The sequence below is a fragment of the Notolepis coatsorum genome (assembly GCF_963971535.1).
Source record: "Notolepis coatsorum genome assembly, chromosome: 17".
Classification (NCBI taxonomy): domain Eukaryota; kingdom Metazoa; phylum Chordata; class Actinopteri; order Aulopiformes; family Paralepididae; genus Notolepis; species Notolepis coatsorum.
This window is the reverse complement of record NC_140181.1, coordinates 79,925,945-79,932,784: the sequence shown is the minus strand read 5'-3', so window position 1 is coordinate 79,932,784 and position 6,840 is coordinate 79,925,945.

The following is a 6,840-nucleotide window of genomic DNA, read 5'->3' as shown; positions in this document are numbered from 1 at the left end:
GTTGTCAGGAGGGTTTACTTCAATGTTACTGTGTTGTTTTATATCTCGATCTAAATGATACAGTGTTGTTTTATTTCCATATTTCCATATGTACCTACTTATCCTTTATGTATTGATTGATTGATTGATTGATTGAAAAGTTTATTAACAGATTGCAGAATGGGTACAGTACAGTACAGCTCAATACATACAATTGTTAAGGGGATGCAGACCAGAGAAAGACTTTCGTCTTGTTTACATCAGGGTCCCCCATTTTCAATTCATCATAACATATATGACATACATGACATACAGATAGACAGTACTGCTACATCTATACATTTATGACATATCAGATTTGCAAATACAGTACTGTTTGTGATACAAAAGTGTCCAGAAAAGGAGTGTATATACATTTGGCGTAGAAACTGTACATTGGAGGAGGTTGGATGGGTGGGGTGGGGTTGGGTGGGTTGGGTGAGGGCTGTACATTGGAGGTGGGGGGGGGGGGGGGGGGGGTTGGGTAGGGGACACACACACATTTTACACTGTACATTGGAATACTGACAAAGCCTTACTTGGTAATTTACTGTACAACTAGGTTAGGACATTTGTAGGGGCCAGTTTCGAATTGCAGTCTCACGTAGGTGTTTTTTGAGAGTGTTTTTGAAAGTGGGTAGTGATTCACATTCCTTTACAGCTTTAGGTAGGGCGTTCCACATTGATGTGGCATAATTGCGAAACGTGTTTAGTCCCTTGTTTGAGCCGAATCTGGGTTTTACATGATTTGTGGAGCTCCCTCTGGTGTTGTGATCGTGGTATTCACTGACCTTTGGGAAGTATTTTGACATGTACATGGGTACCTTGGTCGCGTAGTGTATCTTGTAGACCAGGCCCATTGCAAGTTGCTGTACTCTGTCGTCTACTCTAAGCCATCCTAGGTTGTCAAAGTGGGCAGGGGTGAGGTGGGTTCTAGGAGTCAGGTCAAGTAGTAGTCTGACTAGTTTGTTTTGAAATGTTTGTAATTTGTTTTTTAGTGCCTTTGAGGTGCTTTGGTACCATGAGGTGCAAGCATAGTCGTAGTACCCTTGAATGAGTGCTCCTGCTAGAGTCTTCAGGGTATTCTTGTTTACCAGAGAGGAGATCCGGTACAAGAATCGCGTTCGTTGGTTGACTTTTTTTATTACATTGGATGCCATTTTGTCACAGGAAAGATTAGCCTCTAGGATGGAACCCAGGTAGGTAATTTCATCTTTCCTTGTGATAATATTGTCACCCACTGTAACCGAGAAGCCGTCGGTCTTGCTGAGTTTGTTATTTGAACCGAAGAGAATGGACTCTGTTTTGCCCATGTGTAATGATAGTTTGTTGTCGGCGAGCCATATGCAGATTTTGCCTAGTTCCGAGCTGAGGGCTTTTTCAACCTGCAACTTGTTCTTGTCAGAGACCAGCAGGGCTGAGTCGTCCGCAAACAGGAACAAGTTGCAGTCACAAGCTGACGACATGTCATTTGCATAAATTAGGAATAGTAGCGGTCCTAGTATGCTTCCTTGTGGAACACCACAGCTGACTGTGAGGGGGGGGGGGGTAGGGTACCGTTTACTTCCACCATCTGTTCCCTCCCCTCCAGGTAGGATTGTATCCAGCTCACTGATAAACTATCAAAACCAATTGCTTTTAGCTTGTCAATCAGAATGGTGTGATTGACAGTGTCGAAGGCCTTTTGTAGGTCCAGCATGACCATGCCGCAGTATTTGCCCGCGTCCACCTCTTGTTTGATGTGGTCGTTCAAGTAGAGAAGGCATGTGTCAGTGGAGTGGGATGTTCTGAAGCCAGATTGTAATTCGTAGATTAGATTTTTTTCCGCGAGGTACTTTTCGATCTGTTCGTATACTATTTTTTCCATGACTTTCGAGATGGATGTAAGGATAGAAACAGGGCGGTAGTTACCCGGGTCTAATTTGCTGCCCTTTTTGTGCAGGGGTGTTACTCTCGCAATTTTGAAGTCCTTGGGGACGTGTCCCTGTTTTATGGAGAGGTTTATTATGTGTGTGATGACTGGGGTGATGGCTGCTGCTGAGTCTCTGAGGAATTTGGAGGGGATGTTGTCATGGCCAGTGGCCTTGTTTGGTTGGACGGCGCTCAGTTTTTTGAGTACCTCATCTGTAGTTACCATTTCCAGTTTGAAGTCGTCTTTGTGGACGCCTAGGTTCTTGTAGTATGCTACTATGTGTTCTACCCCATACTGCCCTGAGTGGGAGGGTAGTTTGTTTACCAGTGTTGTGGCTATGTTTGTGAAGAAAGTGTTTAAGTAATTGGCTACATCCAGCTTGTCTGTGATGAGCGTGTTGTCCGTCTTTATGTTTATGTTTGAGAACCTGGTTTTAAGTTTTTTACTGCAGCCTAGTTGATTGTTGAGTAATTTCCAAAGTTCACGTGGTTTATTTTTGTTTTCCTCGGTTTTGTCATTGATGACATTTTTTTTAGCAGTTTTGATCATGGAGTTTACGTCATTTCTTAGTCTGTTTCTTTCTAGTTTGAGTTCAGTCACGTGGTCTTGGAGTTCACTGCTCATGCTTTTGGTAAGCTTTGACTGGCTTTTACGAAACTCAGAGCATTTTTTGTCTCTGGCTTTCATAGCGGTCAGTATTTCAGTGTGCATCCATGGCTCAGCGCGATTTTTTACCCTGGTGGTTCTTAGGGGGGCCATGTTGTTTAGTATTGATGAAAATTTGGTTTTGAAGCCAAGCCAAGTTTCTTCAACCAGTGTACCATTGAGTTCATCTGACCAGTCCAGACTCTCCAGTTCAAGGTTAAAGGCCTCGCTAGAGTAGGTTTTGAGGTCTCTAGATGTGACTGTTTTGTGACAGCCAGCCTTTAGTTTTAGCTTTTTGTGGGTACAGAATATCATATAATGATCACTTAACCCACATGCTATAACCCCTTTATTGGAGATCTTGGACTTGTCAGAGGTCAGTATGAGGTCAATGGTAGTCTGAGTTGATTCACATATCCTTGTGGGTTGGGTGATTAGTTGGCTGAGGCCGTGCAGACGGTATGTCCCACACCGTCCTGGCAGCCCAGGTCAGTCTTTATTACTTAAATTATATACCGTAGTATCCGAATGGAAAGATTGGTTTAAGTATTTCTATGAATGCAAAGCAACACCAAATTTTTCCATCTCCGGCGTCACGGCAGTGCAACAATAATACTTCCGGAGGTTTTCAAAATAAAATAACGATTCTACTAAAGCACAGAAGTTTGCACATTAAAACAACAAACCGATCATTTAAACGAACCTATACAATAAAATGTATGTTTCTGTATGATAACTTATAATTATGTTGATAAAGGTCTTCTCAGTACCTAAATGGATAAATGCTGTTTATTGGAGTACGTGTACGTAGGCTATACAGATTGATTAATAGACACCACAAGTCTACTTGCTTAGTGGCAGCATTAAACATTATGTCCACAGACTCAGGAGTACCTCCACATTCACACCCCACACTGTCATCTAAATTGAAGCTTAGGATACCATTCCTTTTAAAGCTAGCAGCACTTAATTTTACACGGATATGCATTGAAATGTAATTCTCCACTTGCACAATCTGAAAGTAGGCACTTCCGGCTGACTTCCGGTTGCCAATGGTACTTCCTGTCCCATCCAAATACATTGGTTTTAGCTACTTTTCTCCCCTTATTTAAACAACTTTGTCGTCACAGAGAGGCAATGAAACGTTTGTATTATTATAGTATAGAATGTATTTAATAAGCAAACGTTTGTCAGCAGGGTTTTTGGGCTGTATTTCATGTAAAAACGTTTACTGTTAGTTTCCTTGCTCAGCCAGCATTAGCTAACAGAAGCTAGTGGTTAAACAGGCCGGATTAGCTTTGAGCTAACTATCTTTTCCGACCCATGTATTCATTCCATTCTAAACATAACGTTAGTTTACAAAACATGACCTGTCTATATAACGTTGAGGAACAAATTATAAGTGTGTGGGTGTGTGTTTTGGTGAACATTGGACTGCAAACAGAAAATGCATCACAGTTAGACAGTAGCTACTGTTAGCTGCCCTTCCGGATTAGCTTTGAGCTAACTATCTTTCCCGACCCATGTATTCATTCCATTCTAAACATAACGTTAGTTTACAAAACATGACCTGTCTATATAACGTTGAGGAACAAATTATAAGTGTGTGGGTGTGTGTTTTGGTGAACATTGGACTGCAAACAGAAAATGCATCACAGTTAGACAGTAGCTACTGTTAGCTGCCCTTCCGGATTAGCTTTGAGCTAACTATCTTTCCCGACCCATGTATTCATTCCATTCTAAACATAACGTTAGTTTACAAAACATGACCCGTCTATATAACGTTGAGGAACAAATTATATAGACAGGTAATGTTTTGAACAACTAACGTTACGTTTAGAATGGAATGCATCGGCAAAGATCGTTAGCTCAAAGCTATTCCGGCCAGTTTATCAACTTCCTGTCATTTAGAAATATGATTTTATAGTGAAAATCATTACCAAAACGTCCGGAAAAACCTCACGGGAGCATTATAGACTGTCATACAAATGTACAAATGCTATAAGGTGGCAAGAAATGCACTATAAACAATACTTTGGGTCAGGAAAGATAGTTAGCTCAAAGCTAATCCGGAAGGGCAGCTAACAGTAGCTACTGTCTAACTGTGATGCATTCGACAGACAGACCGGCCCAGGCAGTTCAGCGTCGCGGAGCATTTAGCCTGCTGGCTACCTAGCTCCACTCGGGAGCTCCAGCAGCTTGTCGATGTGCTAATAGCCTCAGCAACCTAACGTTAGCTGGCTCCAGCAGATCGACAAGCTGCTGGAGCCAGCTACCGTTAGCTGCTGGCTACCTAGCTCCACTTCAACCAGCATCGGGAGCTCCAGCAGCTTGTCGATGTGCTAATAGCCTCAGCAAGCTAACGTTAGCTGGCTCCAGCAACTTGTCGATCTGCTGGAGCCAGCTAACGTTAGGTTGCTGAGGCTATTAGCACATCGACAAGCTGCTGGAGCTCCCGAGTGGAGCTAGGTAGCCAGCAGGCTAAATGCTCCACGACGCTGAACTGCCTGGGCCGGTCTGTCTGTCGAATGCATCACAGTTAGACAGTAGCTACTGTTAGCTGCCCTTCCGGATTAGCTTTGAGCTAACTATCTTTCCCGACCCAAAGTATTGTTTATAGTGCATTTCTTGCCACCTTATAGCATTTGTACATTTGTATGACAGTCTATAATGCTCCCGTGAGGTTTTTCCGGACGTTTTGGTAATGATTTTCACTATAAAATCATATTTCTAAATGACAGGAAGTTGATAAACTGGCCGGAATAGCTTTGAGCTAACGATCTTTGCCGATGCATTCCATTCTAAACGTAACGTTAGTTGTTCAAAACATTACCCGTCTATATAATTTGTTCCTCAACGTTATATAGACGGGTCATGTTTTGTAAACTAACGTTATGTTTAGAATGGAATGAATACATGGGTCGGGAAAGATAGTTAGCTCAAAGCTAATCCGGAAGGGCAGCTAACAGTAGCTACTGTCTAACTGTGATGCATTTTCTGTTTGCAGTCCAATGTTCACCAAAACACACACCCACACACTTATAATTTGTTCCTCAACGTTATATAGACAGGTCATGTTTTGTAAACTAACGTTATGTTTAGAATGGAATGAATACATGGGTCGGGAAAGATAGTTAGCTCAAAGCTAATCCGGAAGGGCAGCTAACAGTAGCTACTGTCTAACTGTGATGCATTTTCTGTTTGCAGTCCAATGTTCACCAAAACACACACCCACACACTTATAATTTGTTCCTCAACGTTATATAGACAGGTCATGTTTTGTAAACTAACGTTATGTTTAGAATGGAATGAATACATGGGTCGGGAAAGATAGTTAGCTCAAAGCTAATCCGGCCTGTTTAACCACTAGCTTCTGTTAGCTAATGCTGGCTGAGCAAGGAAACTAACAGTAAACGTTTTTACATGAAATACAGCCCAAAAACCCTGCTGACAAACGTTTGCTTATTAAATACATTCTATACTATAATAATACAAACGTTTCATTGCCTCTCTGTGACGACAAAGTTGTTTAAATAAGGGGAGAAAAGTAGCTAAAACCAATGTATTTGGATGGGACAGGAAGTACCATTGGCAACCGGAAGTCAGCCGGAAGTGCCTACTTTCAGATTGTGCAAGTGGAGAATTGCATGTGAAATGTAGTTATTTCCTTAAAGAGGGGCATTTAACCAAAAAACACATTCATTTTGCACATAATCTCACACATATCACAAGGCTCTAAACTGTTTTGCACACATTCACTTAGTTTGAGAGTTATTGGGAGTTAATGCGATTGAATATATCCTCCTGTGGTGTCACTGTCATCACAGAGGACACTGCATCCTTATGTTGTGTGATTACAGCTCAATTAAATAATATTTTAATCTACATAATTTCATATTATTATTAACCCTTTCACTGCCGCGCTAATCACAACCCATTCACTGCGGCGACACACAGAACGTTAACGTTATAAAATGTTTACTTTATTTTAAAGATGGAACACCACTAGTGTAGTATAAGAAATGAGGAGGGAAGAAATACGCCAAGAAAGAAGAAGAAGAAGAAGAAGAAGAAGAAGAAGAAGAAGAAGAAGAAGAAGAAGAAGAAGAAGAAGAAGAAGAAGAAGAAGAAGAAGAAGAAGAAGAAGAAGAAGAAGAAGAAGAAGAAGAAGAAGAAATCATCAAAAGAAGTGTGGAGGGCAGTAATACGCCACGATGCGTCTACTCTGCCGGAAATTCAAAAGAAGAAAGAAGAAGAAGAAATCT